This window comes from Bubalus kerabau, chromosome 3, assembly GCF_029407905.1.
Source record: "Bubalus kerabau isolate K-KA32 ecotype Philippines breed swamp buffalo chromosome 3, PCC_UOA_SB_1v2, whole genome shotgun sequence".
NCBI lineage: Eukaryota > Metazoa > Chordata > Mammalia > Artiodactyla > Bovidae > Bubalus > Bubalus kerabau.
The window spans coordinates 100,223,414-100,242,348 of NC_073626.1; the positions used below are offsets into that span (position 1 = coordinate 100,223,414).

Sequence of the window (18,935 nt, forward strand, 5' to 3'; positions counted from 1 at the left end):
TCACCAACATTTTTCAACCCTCTGCTGATAGACATTTTAAAATGAGAGGCTTGCAGTGATAAAATTTGGACAATAGGTGTCGCCATCTTATTACCTAGAATTCCTCAAATTTGCGACTTCTCGTTTTGCAAAGCACCTGGGATTTCTGATATTGTAAAGAATATCTTACCTTATTAATTCTGCCAGTTTGAAATTTAAACTATTTTGTTTAGAATGAAAGATTCCTGTATGTTGTTAATGACTTCCTTTTTTGGCCTTTTTTATTTTCCTAATGCTATTACCCACATTGTTTGGTCTGTGAAGCTAATTATATTATCTTTAAAACAGAAATTGAATCTCCAGTGCAGTTAGTCCAGTCGTCAAACAGTTATAAACATCATTTTTTCCTTTTTAGGTTATGAGTTCCTATAGAAGTGTCAGTGTGTCACAATGCACGTAGTGGCTAGATCAGAAGAGAAAGCTGGGCAGGGCACCAGCTGCCAATACATAAAGGAAGGGGCAGCAATGAGACTTGGTGTGAGGCAGTCGACTTACACTCACCAGCAAGGCAAACCAAGAAATCCTGCGGTAGTCAGGGAATGCTGAGTTTAGCCAAAAGTTCTGATATGGTCTCAGATTTCGTATTAATTTCCATTTGTTAAACAATTATTTGATGTCTCCTGTCTCTTAATAAAAGAGACTTTATCTCTGAAATATTGTTAAAGCAAAAAATTTAATAAGGGTAAACTGTTAGGCTTTGGAAATGTAGTAATGTATTATAGTTTTAGAATCATTAAAAATATATAATACTGTAAAATACAGGAAAAAAGTATGAAAAAATGAGCCTATTGAATTTTTTATGTTATTATGCAGTATTTGGAACAGAGTATCAAAATCCAAAATGTCTTTTGAATCATAAAAGAAATTTCAAAATTTATATTCTAGTTCTTTGAAAAGTAAGGTATGTGGGAATAGACACTTTCATTGAACATTAAGGTCATGAAAAGTGAGTAATAGAACCTTACATAAATAGTTTATAGCTGTACAGGGAAGGAAAGAAAAAGGCATAGAAATATTGATGTGTTTGGGAAATATTGATGTGTTTGGGATATATTGAAACCATCTATCCTACCCTTTATTTTTTTAGATGAGAAAACTCAGATCTTTAGAGTCTTAAGTGATTTGCCAAAGGTCACATTAAAACCCAGATTTCTTGAGTCTTTAGTTTTTGGAACTACTTCTGTAACTGGCAATTTCTGATAATTCAGCTAGGTAGTTTTGAAATTACTATTTTATTTTCTATGAACAAAAGAATATTCAAGTATAACAGAATTTTATGACATCAATTTGCATTACATGATTATCTATTTGTAATCTTAATTAGGAACCGGCCCCATTCTCAAAGAGTAAACTATAAGTTGCTCACAGTATTCTTGCTTTATTTGGGCTGCTGCTGCTGCTAAGTCGCTTCAATCGTGTCCGACTCTGTGTGACCCCATAGACGGCAGCCCACCAGGCCTCCCCCATCCCTGGGATTCTCCAGACAAGAACACTGGAGTGGGTTGCCATTTCCTTCTCCAGTGCATAAAAGTGGAAAGTGAAAGTGAAGTTGCTCAGTCGTGTCCGACTCTTAGCGACCCCATGGACTGCAGCCTACCAGGCTCCTCCATTCATGGGATTTTCCAGGCAAGAGTGCTGGAGTGGGGTGCCATTGCCTTCTCTGTTTATTTGGGCAGTTCTGCTTAATTTATCGTATCAGAGATGCTAGGAATGGTAAGAAGTTCTGTCTGTCATTGATGCTAGAGTGAAAGACCGATATCTTTGATATAATAAAATACTATATTTGCTCAGTAATGTCTATATTTTATAACCATACATCTATGGCTATAAGCAAGTAAACTTTATTGTTGAAATTCCTTATTCAGCAATGTTATAAATCTGAAACTCCTGTTTTTTCCACTGACTTTTCTTTTTTTTTTTTTGAGCATGTAAGATTTCTTAGGAGAGTAACATGTTATAGTGGAATGGGCAAGGGAGATAGAGAGGGCTGTTAATTTAATCTTGAAGAGTAATTTCAAGCAGTCAATTATACATGAGATGTATTTATTAAAATACTTGGGTTACAGCAAGCAAGCCCTTTGCTAGTTACTTCAGTCATTATTTGTGTCACTATATAAATATGAAAATAATTGAGTAGTTTTAAAATTTTATAATTCACTGACTATTTCCCAAAAAAACCCATACCTTTTCTTTGCTTTTTACTTAATCATCCTCCCCATACATGTGCACTCTGGATTAGTAAACTTTGACTTTTTATTCTGTTGCCCTTTATGTCTGCTCCAATTCATAGCACTTATGGCATGTCTAGAGTCTTCGGAGGAGACAAAATTTGAGCTGACCCAAGAGTGCAGGTAGGATTTGAAGAGTGAGAAGAGGATATTCAGGCCCCGCAAATGTTGTGTGAAGAAGAGCACATAGCACTGAGTGGACTGGTTTGCCTGTAGCTTCTTTGACCTGCGAAGCAGAGAGATGAGGTTAAAAAAATAGGCTGGGGCTGGATTGAAAGGATTTTCTGTCCCAGAGTAAGGAATTTGCATTATATACTGTAGCATTAAACACAAAGTTTTTTGAGTAGGAGGATAATTCTGTTAAATCAACACAAACAGATAGATCTGGTGGGATAGGGAATGAATTGTAGGAGAGACATAACTGGCAACAGGAAGACTACTATTGTGATCAGGAAAGCCTAAAGATGGCAGCTTTTGAAATGGGATAAATATTCCAAAAGAAGTACCAAAAGCAGTTGGAGGCTAACTTCTCCCTTGACCTTGCTCTCACCTTGTTCCCACATGTAGCAACCCAAATAAAGACTAATTTTCAGCCTAGAGGATGGAGAATCAGAGTAGTAATAACCACCACCGTTTCCATGGTGCTTACAATGTGCCTAGCACTTGTCTAAGTGCTTTACACGTAATAATTCATTTAATCTTCTTAACAACCCCATGAAATAAATATTATTTCCACTGCACAGATGGGAAACTTAGCAGTGGAAAGAGAGCTTAGATGATATATTTAGACACACAGATAATGAGTGACAGCCAGGTCTGGAACATAAGCAATCAGGCCCCACAGTCTAATGCCTGTCCTGAAGGTCTCATTAATAAGTACTAGTTTGTGGGTTATAACTGGTCCTCCAATTTAGGTACAGTAAGCCGAAATGGTGGTGAACATCCAAATGGGAGTATCTAGCAAGTACTTAGAGGTGGGAATCTAGCATTCAGAGAACAGTCAGTATTGAAGATACAGAATTAAATTCTGTGTGTCCCTCACTCAACCTACTCGAATATTGAAAACACTCTATTACTGAATTTGAGATTAGAATTTAACCCACTGACTTTCCATAGTCCAGGGGAGGGGATGTGGCTGGATGTGGGATCAAGACTAAGATTTTCAGCCTCATTGGGAATAATGCTGACAGACTTCCTCACCAGAGCTTTCAGAAGCAATATTCTACTTGTCTCTTATTTTCTCATGTTTGATATTTGATGGCAATTTGATATTTGATCATGTGTCATTTTCATTTCTATTTGTTCCTAGGAAATCGCCCAGAGTTTGGTGGTTCAGACGGTAAAGAATCTGCCCACAATGCAGGAGAATCGGGTTCAATACCTGGGTTGGGAAGATCCCCTGGAGAAGGGAAAGGCAACCCACTCCAGTATTCTTGCCTGGAGAATTCCATGGACAGAGGAGCCTGGAAGTACAGTACATGGGGTCACAAAGAGTTGGACACGACTGAGCAACCAACACTTTCACTAGGAAATCAAGTGGCTTATAATATTTTCATGCTCATTTTAAAAGTTCCCACCAGGTCTGGGCTTCTGAAATTCTCAGCATTACAACATGCCATGAAATATCATTGAGTTCAGATATCCAGACACTTATTAGGAAATCAAAGAGTTTTATAGTATCATTGCTATTAAGTAATAGGCTTTGGAAGACACCTAAGTTAGGATTTGGATCTTAGTTCTGCCACTTAGAAGTTTTCCAACCGTGGACAAGTTACTTTCTGTCTCTGATAACACCTATCTAATGGGAAGATTGTTGGTTTAGGAGAAACAATGTATTTAAGTCATTTGTTACCATTCCCTAAGGAAAAGGTCAGCAAATTTTAGCTGCTATTATTATCTAATCGCTGTGTGCAAAATTTGTGAACATCTAAACAATAAAAATTACCCCCCAAATGAATTTCCCTAGAAGTATAAAGCCACTTCAAAAGGAGATGTGCTTGGCAGAACACTTTAGTACTTAATCTAACCACAACTTTGGAGAAGGAAAAATAAAACCATCACAAACAATTCATAACATCCAAAGCAAATAAAAGGACTACTCCCACTAGCTGTTAATACACAGATAGTGTGTTAACTTAGGTAACCATAGAATTCACTGCTTTAGATTTAATCTGTCATTACATGCCCAGGGAAATCTGTCAGAAACTTTTTATTGGCATTTTAAATCATTTCCCTTTAGTTAGATGAGCAGTGAGTGCCTCAAAACCCAACACACAAACACCAGATCCAACAGAATTCTGTCTCAAAAATTTAGATATATACATATATACACTGTGAGAAAAAAAAAATAGAGATGTTTAAACTGTCAGTATTTATAATGATGGATACGGTATGTTTGCAGAGCCAAGTTTTAAAAAGTTCTACCCTGGCACAAAAAGTTTCCTATGCACATATTTTTCTAAGTCATTATAAAGTTCAAACTGTGTGATAATTCTATTTATAAGTCAGTAAGGCATTAGAATGAACAATTTTTTTACATAGACATTAATCTGTTGAAATTCAGATAAGTATCTTATTTAATATTCACAAAAACAGTATGGGGTAGGTGATGGTATCTCCAATTCATGAGGAAGAAATTGAAACTCAGAAAAAAAAAATATTTAGAATCACAAAACTTTTAAGTAATGGACTAAGATCCCAACCTCAGGACTTGTTTATATGAAAGCCCCAATTTTTCACACTGGATTACCTTGTGAAAATAATTGGTCAAGCTTCTCACTTTTGGAAATAGCTATTGAATACTTTACTGGAAGGAAGGGCTCTTGATTATGCAAAAGTGATTTAAATATCATTTAAAGTGATTTTGAAAAGTGATTATTTTTAGGTACTTAGAAGTCATAAATGGAAAGACTTGATGGTACAAGATTATATGGCAGGTGGTTCAGAGTATGGTCTACTGCCTTTGGAAACTAAAAGTTCAAGAAGCTTTTGAGTTCTGGTTTTAGAAAAAGAGCACTATTTTTAGACTGACTACAAAACTTAGATGAAATTAAAACTCTTTAATATTGCAATCCCCATAATGATTCATGAATAAAGTGGAATATCTTTACTTATATATAATTCATATATTATTCAATATAAGCACCTGCTTGTAAGGTTTAGTGAAGAATATTGTAAATACCTTAACAAGAATTTTTCTATTTATAAAATGATCACAGGGATTAATTAGAAAACAATATTCTAAAAGTAGTCTTAACAGGTATAAATGACCATGGTTGTCCTCAATAAAAAAGATTACAGACCTTTATTTGCATGTGCGTGCTCAGCCGCTTCAGTCATGTCAACTCTTTGTGATCCTATGGACTGTAGCTTGCCAAGCTCTTTTGTCCATGGGATTCTCCAGGAAAAAATACTGGAGCGGGTTGCCATGCCCTCCTCCAGGGGACCTTCCCGACCCACATATGCATATGCCCACACATATGCAAACATGCACAGGTTTGTTTTACTCCTGACATTATTTTATTAAAATATTTAATTAATATTCTGATGCCTAAATTACTACCATATTCTTTCTTAACTGTTACAATTCTATCTATATTTTTATGATAGCTAGTATTCAAACTAGAAATATTAAGTTTGGAAGCAGAAACTCTATTGTTCTAAATTAGATATTCATTGCTAAATTAAGGACATTTGTTTCAGGGATTCTTAACCTTTTTTTCGTGCTATGGGTCACTTTTAAAAATAAGGTTTTTAAATGCTTCAAATACAAATACTATTAAAAATCTGTTATTTTGAAATACATTTATAAAAATGTTTTTTAACTTGTGATAGAATACATGTGCTTTTATTAATGCTTTGAATTACAAAATTTAGCCACAGGTCTAATAGATACCGTAATTTTGAATTAGTGATGACTGTAAATAGTATTATGAGATATTTGCAGCAACTATAATGTGATAGGAAAAGATCTGTGTTTTGTATCTGTGACAAGAGAGCTTCTAATAATACTTAATTTGTTACCTATATTCATAATGAAAAGAAATGTCAAATTTCAGTTGAATGTTACTGAAAATAAAAATATTATTTTTCTAACTAAATTTATTCTACACATGAACCCCACATTAAGAAAGCCTGTAACTAATCTGTTTTTTTTTTAAAGGTTTGTATCAGCAATTATTACTTACTGATATTTCATGCTTTGGGGGTCCTATGATAATACTTAGAGTATTTAAAGTAGACTAAACTGCTGTAGAGGTTTCCCTGGTGGATCAGTGGTAAAGAATTCACTTTCCAAGCAGGAGACCTGGGTTCGATCCCTGGGCCAGAAAGACCCCCTGGAGAAGAAAATGGCAACCCACTCCAGTTTTCTTGCTGGAGAAATCCCATGGACAGGGGACTACCATCCATGAGGTTGCAAAAAAGTCAAATGCAACTTAGCAACTAAAAAAACAACATTACAAACAGCTATGACAAATTGAGCTAATATGTATTTTGGAGTCTAACACAGTGGAAGTCTTATTTCTCAGTCATATAACACTAAGTCAGAGGGCCTTGATGCTGTCTAAATTCTTCTGATCAAAGGGGAAGAGTGGGGAGGGAGCCTGCCAGCTTCCTAAACAGCTTTGGCCCAGAGGTGGCACACATCCCCATCACCCACTTTCCCCTGGCAAAAATTAGTCATGTGGCTCCATCTGGGCACTATTTCCTAGTAACAGCACTGTACAGTGGAATGGGAAACTCATAATTTGGATTGGACAATTAGCTGAATCAAGCACAATCGTGTTTTTACTTAGAGCGTCTGTACACTATGCTTTGGGACAGTTTTCCTATTATTATACCATTCTCACATTCCTGAGGGGAATCCTACTCAGTTTCGGTAGGATTGTGTTTCTCAATTGTTGAGCAGAGTGGGAGGAAAAGCAAATAAACCAAGAAACCAACAGCTCTTGCTCTGTGAAAGGAAGCACCTAAGCTGTAAACCTTGTTGCTGTTGTTGTTTAGCCGGTCAGTTGTGTCTGACTCTTTGTGACCCCATGGAATGTAGCCCGCCAGACTCCTCTGTCCTTGGGATTTCCCAGACAAGAATACTGGATAGGTTGCCACTTCCTTCTCCAGGGGATCTTTCCAACCCAGAAATCAAACCCTTGTCTTCTGCTCTGCAGGCAGATTCTTTACTATTGAGCCACCAGGGAAGCCCTAAGCTGCAAAGCTAGGAGTCATCTTTGAAGCGTCTTTCTCTTTCCTCCTCAAAGATAATCTGCTAGTGACCGCTTCCTATTTCTTTAACATCCTAAATACCACTTACATCCAGGACTGTAAATACCACTTACATCCAGGACTGCCCTGCCACCACCTCACTTAAGAGCCTCATAAATTCTGCAGCAGCCTCCTGATTGAACCTCTGCCTGCAGTTTTGTCTCTCTCCCAAGGCCATTTGGTCTTCCCTCAGTTGGTAAAGAATCCGCCTGCAATGTGGGAGACCTGTGTTAGATCCCTGGGTTGGGAAGATCCCCTGGAGAAGGGAAAGGCTACCCAATCCAGTATTCTGGCCTGCAGAATTCGTTGGACTGTGTAGTCCATGGGGTCACAAAGAGTCGGAGACGACTGAGCTACTTTCATTTCAGTTCAAGGCCATTTTACCAATATTCTCCAACTTTTAAGATTTCACACCACTGTGAATGACAAAGTTGAACACACACCTCAATACACGCACATTGATTTATTTATAAGATGTCTACTTATTCTTTCACCGTTGTGGGTATCATGCAATGGCATGATGTGGAAAGATTACAACAAATATAAACAGAATTTCTAAAATGATCTTCCCCATGCCATGGACTGTTTGATACACAAGAATAATCACGTATCAGTCTGCGTCTGTCAGGGACACTACAACAATTACAGGCCTAAGGGACTTAACATGACAATTTTCAACTTACTTGAAGGAGGGAGAAGCAAGAAAGTGAAGATTGGTCTGCAAGGGCAGGTAGGTGAAGAATTGGAGAGAAAGTTACCACTTCAACTTGAAGCAGAAAAGCTGGAGTTCACAGAAGTCCGGGAAGCAATAGGTCTGATCACAGAAGAGGACCAGGAAATGGGAACTCCTGGGGAGGTCCCTGGAAACTCTGTGGGACCACCCCGTGACCTCTGCAGCTTTCGAGTGTATTGACTTGTGCTTCACCTTGGCCTGTTAAATCACCACAGCTTCCTCTCATCAGCAACTAATGTGTAACTACTGAGAAGGCGATTAAAGGGAAATCCATTTCACAGCCTTAGGAGAGACTAGACATGTGGTGCCAGTTGACAATAACTAAGCCAACTCAGAGACTAAAACTGTAGTCTGGATTCAGAATGATTTTTCTAAAATGCACCCGATTTTGTCTTACTCAAAATCTTCCTGTTGCTTTCTTTTGCCTCCAGGTGGTGGTAGGTTTAGCCCTGCAAACTTCTATTTGCATACTTACACAGGAGCATAAAGAGGTCAAATATAATTCTTATATTTAGCCTTGGATGAGCAGTGGGAGAGTGTTGAAATCTCTTCTATTCCCTCGTAATCCTGTACGAAGCCCCTTAGCAGAGGAACTTCAGCACTCCACAGAACCTCCCTAGAAACCAGCACCCTAGACGGTGACACCCATTCCACCCTCCAGAACTGTAACAAACTTGTATTGTTTTGAGCCGCCAGGTTTGTAGTAGTTTGTTACAACAACAATAGGAAGAGAACACACCTCCCTCCCAACCAAAAAAAAAATATTTAATAAAAGAAAAAAACTTATTCTGGTAAATATATCAACAAAAGAAATCAACGCGGCATGTATGAACTAGCAGCAGTCGCTTCAGGGGCTGTCTGAAATCTTCATTTATTCAAAAGAAGGCAAGATAATTCAGACACTTAGATACTTTCTGAAGCACTCACTTTCATCTTCCTGGTCTCAGAAGACGTATTTGTTTGAACATAATAAATTGGTACAGCATACAATTGTATTAACGCATTACCGACATGTATTTTTTGTTGTTGTCTAGAAGTATTAGACGGAGAAGGCGATGGCACCCCACCCCAGTACTCTTGCCTGGAAAATCCCATGGATGGAGGAGCCTGGTAGGCTGCAGTCCATGGGGTCGCTAAGAGTCGGACATGACTGAGAGACTTCACTTTCACTTTTCACTTTCATGCATTGGAGAAGGAAATGGCAACCCACTCCAGTGTTCTTGCCTGGAGAATCCCAGGAACGGGGGAGCCTGGTGGGCTGCCGTCTATGGGGTCGCACAGAGTCGGACATGACTGAAGTGACTTAGCAGCAGCAGCAGCAGTATTAGAAATGATTCCTACTAATAACCCATCCTGGCTGTAGAAACAAGTGACTTCAGGAACTATGAAAATAATGAAATTAAAGGGACTATTTGAGGATCCCAGGGACAGCAGAGTCTAGTGGGCTGCCATCTATGGGGTTGCACAGAGTCGGACATGACTGGAGCGACTTAGCAGCAGTCATCCCCTTCAATTTAGAGATAGGTGACTGAGTCCCAGAAAGAAAGTGACATGTCCCAAGTTACATAGCTTTTAGCAGAATGGGAAGTAAAATACAACTCCCACTGTACTCTGGGCCAGTGTCGCTGGCAGATGGAGCAAGGGGGAGCTAGGGAGGACATGGGACTCTGGAGAGGATCAGCTCCAGCCTAGGGACCCTACCCAAGCAAAGGACTTTGGGTTTAATCCAAGTCCAAGAGGAAACCATAAGCCAGATATATATTCTTAAATGCTCAAACTTAACATAATATGAATACATCAATTCACAAATATATAGTAGCATGAATATATAAATTCAGTCTTGTAGAAATACCAGAGTGAAAGTAAAGAGACCAGCTGTAAGATCTTCACAGGAATTGAGGAAAGAGATGACAGTGACTTGGACAAGGGTGACAGCGAGGTACTAGAGAAAGATGGAGGATTCGGGATCTTCTGTGGAACCATAATCAGTGGAACTTGCTGATAGGTTGATGTGTGGGTAAAAAGAGGAGAGGAATCAAAGGTTATTTGATTTTTGTTTAATGGTTACATAAGCTGAAATGGGAAAATTCAAGGTAGAAAAAAACAGAGTTCTATTATATCCTCTTAAGTTCAACCAATCGATTAAAAATCAATAACCTTTTTTTTTCCTGATTCAGTCCTTAAGTATTCACTTATGTGTGAAGCACTGTGCTAGAACAATGAGGGTTTGAATTGTGCCAGTCCACTTATATGTGGATTTTTTTGAATAGTAGATACCTCATATATGGAGGGCTAACTATAAGTTATACTTGTATTTTCAGCTTCACTCCCATGTTGTTAAGGGTCAACTGTATAGCCCCTCTTCTTATGTAGCTTGTAACTAAGGGAAGGGCTAGCTGGGGGAGGTGTTGGATAAGAGGAGTTCAAAGACACATCCGTGAGGGAAGGCAGGATAGGATTCTTTGTGAGAGGATTACTAATAAAGTTCTACAAGAGTGTGAGACTATTTCTTACTGGACTAAGGGAGGGAAAAAGGTATAATGGATGAAATATTATTTGACATTAGTCTCTTAGGAGTGAGGGATGATGAGTTTCTTCTCCAGAGATAAGAAACTGCTCTCCAAGACAAAGCAGTGGGGAAATTCAAAGCGTGTCCAAAGACAAGAATAGAAATTTGGTTTTGATTGAGTGATTGATTCAGTCACTCAACATTTATTTTTTGAAAACAATATAGGCCAGGTAGCATGTTACCAGCAGGTGATTCAAAGATGTTTGAAATACGCTACTTTCCTTCATGAGGTTTAGTGCCTGATAAGTGGTGAATAAATTCAGTGGATGCATAGGGAAGAGATATAAAAACAAATATCTATACATATTTTTTATTCATTCAGTACACATTTCTTGAGTATCTACTATGTGGATTGTTCTAGCACTTCCACATTGTTCTGGGACTTATATCCAAGTGCAAATAGATGTCCTCATGGAAGTCCTAGAAAAGGATTAATACAATTCATATTTTTAATTAATTTTATGGGAGTATAGTTGATTTACAATGTTGTGTTAGTTTCTGCTGTACAACAAAGTGAATCAGTTACATATAAACATACAAATGAACTTATTTACAAAACAGAAATAGAATCATAGATGTAGAAAACAAACCTATCATTACCAATGGGGAAAGGGGAGGAGGGATAAATTGGGAGATTGGGATTGACATATACATACTACTATATGTTAACATTAAATAGATAACTAATAAGAACCTACCGTATAGCACGGGGAACTCTACACAATCTTCTCTAATACAGGAAAAGAATCTAAAAAAAGGTCCCCATGGTTTTAATCGGGGATGTGGTTGGAATTGTTAAGGAAAGACTTTATAAATAAGTCAACTTTTACACTAGACTGGCTGGAATTCAGACCAAATTATTAGGAAAGGACCACACGATGGAGGGCATTGGGAAGTCATCGAGGGATTTTTGAACACAATGTGGTTAAAAGTGACAAAATTGAAGGTTTATTCTAATTAAAGAGATTTATCTTATTTATTTGATCCAGATAGAACTAAAATAAGGAGAAAGGCGGAAAGGAGAAGTTTCAAAAGACCCAGCAGTTCCATTCATAGAAATATAATCAAAAGAATAGAAAAGCATGTTCAAGATTCATACTGATGTATGGCAAAAACCATGACAATATTGTAAAGTAATTATCCTCCAATTAAAAATAAAAATTAAAACAAAAGCATGTCCACACAAAAATCTATACAGGAATATTGTAGCAGCTTCATTCATTACAGCCTAAATTGGGAAAAATTCAAATATATATCACCTGATGAATGGATAAAGAAAGATGCTATATCTGTATAATGGAATATTAATCAGCTGTAAAAAGGAATAAAACACTAATTCATGCTACAACATGAATGAACCTTGAAACCATTATGTGAAATGAAAGAAGCCAGACACAAAAAGGTATATGTTGTATGATTCTACATATTTTAAGTGTCTAGAATAGCTAATTCCACAGAGACAGTCAATTAGTGGTTTTCAGGGAAGGGAATGGTGGGGAGTGTCTATTAATGGGTGTAAGGTTTCTTTTGCAGGTGATGAAATTGTTGTAAAATCAGAAGTGAAGACTGCTCAACTCTGTGAATATACTAAAACCCCACTGAATTGCACATTTTACATTTTTATTTTATATTGGAGCATAGTTGATTAACAATATTGTGTCAGTTTCAGGTGTACGCTAAAGTGATTCAGGTATACATACACATGCATCTATCCTTTTTCAAAGTCTTTTCCCATGTAGGTTATTACAGAATATTGAGCAGAGTTCCTTGTGCTATGTCCAGTAGGTCCTTGTTGGTTATCTGTTTTAAATATAGTAGCATAAATATGTCAGTCCCAAACTCCCGATCTATCCCTCCCAAACATTTAGCTGTTTTATAAATATTCGTTGTTTTAAGAGCTCATTCACAACTTTAAAAGCGGTGTATTGGGGTACTGTCTACACAGAAATGACTGTTGGAAAACTTGGAGTGGTTAAATGCTCTGAGTGAGAAAAGAGGGGAGGTCAAGTCCAAAATAAAATCTTGAGAAATGTTATGGGAAAGCAGCAAGGGAGAGAACAGAATTCCAGGAAGAAAAACTATTTGGAAAAAGGCCTGAAGAAAGAAGGAGGCTGAAATAATGTGAACAGCTGGAATAGAAGGCCAGCACAGCAGAGTACAGAAGTAAATGAGGGGAAAGACAAGACTGGAGGCATTTTCAGAGCTGAGTAGGCAAGGTTAAGGATGTATGGTCCTTAAGCTAAAGAACAATATGAAACTCACAAACAGGAAAAGTCGGGATTAGATTTGTATTTTTAAAAGATCACTCTAGCTGTAGTGTGAGGAGTGATTTGGAGACGGTTCAATCAAAATAACACTGGTGGAAGATGAAAACTTGGACTACGATAGTGAGAGATTTCAGAGATGAAATGGTAAGTGCGTGATGATTGAAAATGGATGGTTGGTGAGGATTGAATGTGGCTGGTGAGGGAGAGGCAGATGCCAAGGAATATGCCTTGTTTTCTGGCTTTCTTTTATTGGATGGTGATGCCTTTGAATGGAATAGAAAAGAAACCCATTGTGAGGGAATTAATGGTGTTTGTCAAAATCCAACCAGAGCTATTGAGAAGAAAGTTGTATGAACAAGACTGCTGCCTAATAGGTAGCTCTGAGCTGAAGATAATAACCTGGGAGTCATTATCATGTAGACAGTCATTAAAGTCAGGGAGTGAATGAGATTGATTAAAAAGAGAATGAGAAGCCAACAGAATCAGTCTGAAACTATAGACTAATGACCACAATGAACTTGAAGAACACCAACATTTAGTGCTCATATTGAGTTGATTGAGCCACTGTAAGAGAAAGAGAGAGAGAAGGACTGGTTGGAAAAAAGAAGGAACGCCAGGATAATCCTCTATCATGAACACCAAGGAAAGAGAGTGTTTCAAAGAGAAAGGGGTAATCAGCAAGGATAGATGGTTTAAATGTTACTGAGAGATCAGTAAGGATAAAGACTAAAAAATGTTGGTTGTGAAAATTTGATATAATTTCATAGTGAAAATATATCACAAATAGATGACATTACAAAACCCAAATCTGGACACAACCTTTGAATGAGGAGGTGTGACCGATGCTGACTGTTGTTGAATGTGGCTTATGACTGTTCAAAGGAGTTCCTGGTGATTAGGGAACTGAGACCTGGTGGCCTTTCAAGTGGCTTCAGTAATCAGACATGATGCAACCATGTGGGGGTGTTTGTGAGGTGCAGTTTTCAAACCCATATTCCCCTGGGTCCTCCTTCTCCAGAACCTCCGCCCAGAGAAGCCCAGGAGTGTGGAAACAAATACGGGAATTCTCCATCATTTTTCGTAGTCCCTGAAATCAAATCAGGAAAACACTCACATTTGCGTTACCAAATCTTTAGTAATACAAAATGTATGTATTTCTTAAATAATAAGTGCATCCTTCCCTCTTTCACACATCCCAGTCCCACCTCCAGCACCCTATAAGCTCATGTTCTAGCTCCTGTTTGCTGAAGATGTAACTGGTCAGTTTTGGAGCAGGAGCAGGTAGGTGGTTGTCCAATGAGCTGTACAGCAGTACTGACAATGTAAATTACAGCATTGTCCAATCATTTTTGTAAAATTTTCATAATCCAATAATGACTTCAGTATTGATGGTTATCAGTGAGGTGGATGGCAATTTTCTGTTATTTAAGGTAATTCAATCCAAGCAGAACATAAACATTATAAAAATTTATACTTTCAACTAGATCTATTTTACATGCATTTGAAAGCTAGCTGTATTTAATCACTTTTTATTACATAAGCTAATGATGTGGATAATGTTGTTGACTTTTTATTCATCTCTTAATGGGTAGTTTCAGAGCTAAACCACCTTAAGTGCCCTCCTACAGGGCTGCTAAATGATAAGATCAAAATCGTATAGGAAGATGACAAATCGTTCATCAAGAACCACAACCCTAAATTACAGGGGAGGTAAAATGGGGCTGAAAGGTCTTTATAGAATCTCTTGCAATTGCTCAAGAAATAGTAAAGTATATTTCTGTTTGACTGCATTCAGCTTAAAAGAATACAGTGGATAAAATCTAAGCTAGCTCACTAAACTTGTTTTTCCAATTAGTATAATAACGAAGTTTGGCTTCTGGGTTGTGTGTGCTTTTCAAGTTAATCTGCTGTCAGACCCTACTTTTTCAGGGGCTATAATTTCGTTATCATATTTTTGGATAATATAGGCCCTCTGCTTCTTTCCCTCTTTTACTTCTCTCCCTTTGTTTTTGGTGACTTATTTTCAAGATCTGTCATCCCTTGTTAGTAATTCTGCTTGGCAAGGGAGCAGAGAAAGGAGCTGCAACATAATTCCATTCATTTCGCCTCTTTGCTAGCAGCAATGGTAGATTTATTACAGGAAGAGGTTGAAAGTATTGGCTGAAATGAAGTTCAAGGAATATGGTATATTTCAATTACTTGCACTCTATCTCTCTGTTCTTTAGACAAACAAGCCAGTCTTGGACATGCAGTCAGCTGTTCAAGTCTAACTATCTCAAGTGCAGGGTGTCCACATACCCTGCTTCCCCCACTACCTGTTCTGTCTCCCCAACTTTGTTAGCAGCCCTATGTGTTTCTAACTCTACCTGAAGAGAGACAGCACAAGAAAAGCCTAGCTGCGCCTTGCACTCACGTCATCTAAGAAGAGTAAGAAGTTGCAGCCTTGGAAACACAATCCTTAGGGTTGGCTTAGAACCACCTGGGGATCTTGTTAAAAGGCAGATACTCAGTAGGTCTGGATTGTAGCCTGAGGTTCTGCATTTTGTTCTTTTTTTTTTTCTTTTACAGAGGACAACTTTATTGATAATTTATTAATGATGTAGCTATAACCGATTCTATTTTTAGTGCTACACAATTAAAAAAGGAAACTTGTAACATAGAAATTTAGAAATCATTGAGATAGTCAAGGCATGTATCACAAAGGTTCTCTAAGTTCAATAACAAATGGCGACATGAATGGGGTCACATGTCTTCCACAATAGAGCCAATTTTTAAACCCATACACTAAAAAGAAAAATTACCAGTATTATCATGATTTTTATTATATTATTATTTGTGTTAGTGCCATATAATATTGTTGAGATGCAAAAGTGATAAGCAAAGAACTTGTAGCTAAGATAACAAGGCCTTAGATTTGTTAACTTTCGCTTTGGCTTCCTCCCTAAGTAGAAAGATATATTCTACCAAAGCTTCTGAAAAGCCAAAACTTGATAAATCCTCTTTGAAAACACTGAGGTTCTGAATTTCTCATAAGCTCCCATGAAAACTCCACTGCTGCTTGTCTAGGAACCCACACATTTTGAGTAGAAAAAGCTTAGAAACCCTGTGGTAGACCTTAATAAGCGATAACTAAGAACTTATTCTACTTACATAGAATTTGGGGTATAGATAATAAAATAAAGATCTTCCAGGGTATATTTTTTGTTTAAATACAGAAAGAGATATTTGTTCAATTGCTCAGTCATGTCCAACTCTTTGTGACCCCATGGACAGCACCAGGCTTCCCTGTCCTTCACCATCTTCCAGAGCTTGCTCAAGCTCATCTCTATTGAGTTGGTGATGCCATCCAACCATCTCATCCTCTATCATCCCCTTCCCCTCCTGCCTTCAGTCCTTCCCAGTATCAGGGTCTTTTCTAATGAGTTGGCTCTTCGCATCAGTGGGCCAAAGTATGGGAGTTTCAGCATCAGTCCTTCCAGAGAGTATTCTGGGTTGAGAAAGATATATTTTGCTATAAATCAGTGTTTCAAACATGGTTCCTTTTTTTAAAAAGAATTAATTGTGATCAGAACAGTTAACATGAGATCTACTCTCAGAACACGTTTAAGTGTATAATCCAGTATTGCTAACCATAGGTACCATGTTGTAAAGCTGATCTCCAGAATTCTCTTATCTAGCGTAACTAAACGTACACCTGTTGACCAGTAACTCCCTGCTTCTCCCTCACCAAGCCCCTGGAAACCACCATGCCACTCTGATTCTGAGTCTGACTATGTTAGCTACATTATATAAGTGGAATCATGCAGTATTTGTCTTTTCTGACTGACTTATTTCATTTAGCATAATGTCCTCAGAGTCTGTCCATGTTGTCACATATTGCAGAATTTCCTTTTTATTTTTTTAAAAAAAAAAAGGCTGAATAGTATTTCATTGTGTGTTTATATTACTCCTAGCTTCATCTATGGGAAGGAAGGTGTTGGCACATGCATCTAACAACCCCACTTTTCCAAGGGGGCTCCCCAGAGGACTAACTTCTGTCTTGCCAGTACTGGAGCTCTGATGGCTGCTGCTGCTGCTGCTGCTAAATCGCTTCAGTTGTGTCCGACTCTGTGCAACTGCATAGACAGCAGTCCACCAGGCTCTCCCGTCCCTGGGATTCTCCAGGCAAGAACACTGGAGTGGGTTGCCATATCCTTCTCCAATGCGTGAAAGTGAAAGTGAAGTCACTCAGTCGTGTCCAACCCTCAGTGACCCCATGGACTGCAGCCTTCCAGGCTGCTCCGTCCATGGGATTTTCCAGGCAAGAGTACTGGAGTGGGGTGCCATTGCCTTCTCCCTGATGGGTGCAGCACAGTCTAGTTGCCTGGGGAAAAGGAGATGGCAGCTTGAGCTAGTAGGTGACTTAGCCCAGATCAAGTGGATGAAAAGTCTTAGCTCTCTGCTTCCCCTTGGGAGGTAAAGAGTGAAATCAAACATGTTTTCTTAAAAGCAGTAAAACTCCTTTCTCAAAAGAAATATTTAATAAAACTTCACTATGTAAAACAGTAAAGCAGTTGCATGAAGGACAGATCCCCTAAACCCTACCCACTTAGCCTTCCTTTCAGTTTCCCTCAGCCAGAAACATCTCAGTGGAACTGTAGTTTCCAAAGGGCATACATACAAAACCATTGCTCTAGGCTCCAGTTTATATCTCTTGGCCAGTGCCACACAGTAGTGTTCATTCATTCATTCAACACATATTTATTGAATGCCTACTGTGTGCCAGGCACATGGTGGGGCTTTACATTCTAATGGGAAAGACCAACAATAAACAACAAACAAAATGAATAAATAAGTTACATAATATATTAGAAGGAGATACGAGCTACAGAAGAAAGTGAAGAGCAGGGTGAGGTGTATAAGGATCCTGGTGTAGATTGGGGCAGGTACAGCTATAAATAGGGCTATCAGAGAGGGCCCCATGCATGCGTGTGTGTTCAGTTAGGTCTGACTCTTAGCACCCCATGGACTTTAACCTTCCAGGCTCCTCTGTCCATGGGATTTCCCAGGCAAGAATACTGGTGTGGGTTGCCATTTCCTACTCCAGGGGATCTTCCCAACCCAGAGATTGAACCTGAATCTCCTGTATTGGCAAGTGGGTTCTTTACCACTGGCACCCCATGGGAAGCAGAGAGGGCCTCAAGGAGAGGCAAAGACTTGAAGATGACCCAATGCTACAAGGATGGTATCATGAACTCCCAGTAAAAGGTTGGTTCTGAGAGCCACCCTATGTGAAGTTGACTTGTCTAAAGGCAATCCGTGATGGCTAGTTTATCCTGCAGGTCCCTTAACCCGGCCAGCATCGATCAGATCACAGGGAGGCACAAAGCCACACACTGTTTTACGCTCTGCCATCTTGCAGAGATCCATCAAGATTTTGGAGTCAGTATCAATTATTAATTTATTCATTTCTCAAACATGTTTTAATCATTCACCATCTTAGGGGCCTTGTACCAGGTACCAGGCTATAGATGCCAGAGGGGCATGTGCATGAAATAGCAATCCCCAAATGGTGTGCTAAGTACAAGATAAAGCTATGCACCTGGATAATGAGAACTCAAGAGCATCAATCCAGGTCTGGGGTTAACCCGGACATGAAGGATGAGCAGGATTTCAGTGATGATGGCCCACCTCCCTCTCAACAAACCCACTTGCTAAATAATGGCCTTCCACAAGTCTGAAACCCTTTATAAATATCAGGTTTTGATTCGTGGATTTTTTTTTTAAATCATTGCTAATTGAAGTAAATTGTTACCTTCAAAAATTCTTGGACTCTGCATTAGTGAGATGCTTTTCATTTA

General features: G+C 38.5%; 1 long non-coding RNA gene across 1 annotated transcript; it reads right to left on the reverse strand.

Moving 5' to 3' along the window:
* Positions 1-2,065: 2,065 nt before the first annotated feature.
* On the reverse strand, positions 2,066-8,328 carry LOC129646443 (uncharacterized). The gene is made up of 3 exons (XR_008711920.1): positions 8,210-8,328; positions 3,649-3,730; positions 2,066-2,493 (listed from the first exon to the last, which is right to left on the reverse strand). It is a non-coding gene; the product is annotated as an uncharacterized LOC129646443 (long non-coding RNA).
* Positions 8,329-18,935: the final 10,607 nt, after the last annotated feature.